This window comes from Mus pahari, chromosome 16 (genome assembly GCF_900095145.1).
Source record: "Mus pahari chromosome 16, PAHARI_EIJ_v1.1, whole genome shotgun sequence".
In the NCBI taxonomy this organism is placed as follows: domain Eukaryota; kingdom Metazoa; phylum Chordata; class Mammalia; order Rodentia; family Muridae; genus Mus; species Mus pahari.
Window position 1 is genome coordinate 51,746,568 of NC_034605.1, and position 1,318 is coordinate 51,747,885.

A 1,318-nucleotide genomic window follows, 5' to 3' on the forward strand; every position below is an offset into this window, starting at 1 on the left:
AACTATACAGCCCCTCACTCTAAGTCAGAAGGCTGTTCTGTTCAGTTTGCTGCCCCCAAGGAAGGCGGGCTGAAGATCTAGAATAATGAGGTTTGTGACTATTACCGAGGGGGGAGGGAGGGAGGCCCTATGAGGGTGCCATGAGAGAAAGTATTTTAAGAATAAAAGTTTTCTGTACTCCAGTTGTTGGGCCATTCTTTGGGGATCCGGAGTGGTCAGTCTTGCCTGGGACCGTGGGTTTTTGTAAGATAACACAGGCCCGGCTACCAAACACAGTCAAAGGTTCTGGGGACCTGTTATGGGCAGCGGTACCAAGTTTCACTCTCACTGAGATCCTGGAGGCCAAATTAGCAGAATCGGACAAGAGGTTATCTCCTCCGTAATTTGGAAGCCACAATATAGTAGGCGCACGCCGGTGGGGTGGGTCAGAACCCCCGTGGCTGAACCTCCGATCTTTCGTGGGGCCTACGGAGGCCGCGGGAACCAGTCCGCGCAAGGTCCCAGACGCCGCCAGCAGTGAGCCTGACAGAACGAGCAGGCGCAGTCTCGGGCCTCGTCACGCGGTTCCGCCCTGGCGCTACAGCGTAAGGAGTCAGCGGCTTTGGGCTTGGTTAGGCTCCGCCCCGAGATGCGCGCGCATCTGCTGTACAATCGCCCCGCCCCCGCCCGTAAAGCACGCGGCCTCCGCTCGGAGCAGGCGCTCCAGTAGCTTTTTGGCTGCTTTGCGGGCAAGCTTGAGCCAGGCTGCAGAGAACCAGCTAAAGGGCAGCGACACTTGTAACTCTACATTTAAAAACAAAGATTTCCCCGTTAGACCTTTATAAAGCTACTTTGTACTTCGCAGCCTGATTGGTCAGAGTAACGCAAAAGCTGTGCTCCGCATAATTTTCATATTAGCCACTAAGGTTCCTCTAAAATTACTTTGATAGGGCTCGGTATTTCTAAACTTAATGTTGTCTTACACAGCTCTTCATGAGTTACCTAAATTTAAACCTCTGTAAAATTCATACTTTATAAGTGAATTTAAAAGCCACACCATACTTTATACTAAAAGAATAAAGATTTTTATTAAGCATTGTAAGTTGCATTCAATAGCCTCTGGATAAACCACACCACAATCCATCCACAGTCAATCAGACCCAACAGCAGTTCATTCTTCACAATCCATGAGTTAGGGCGGAACTCCCTTCAACTTACAGTAAGATCCTACTTAGCTCTTGCGGGCAGGGGCTGGGAAGTTACACCTCATTTCTGATCACTAATGTGATGAAGAGCATCGGAAGTAGATGAAACGTAAGAAGTGATTCTGATTCAAAGT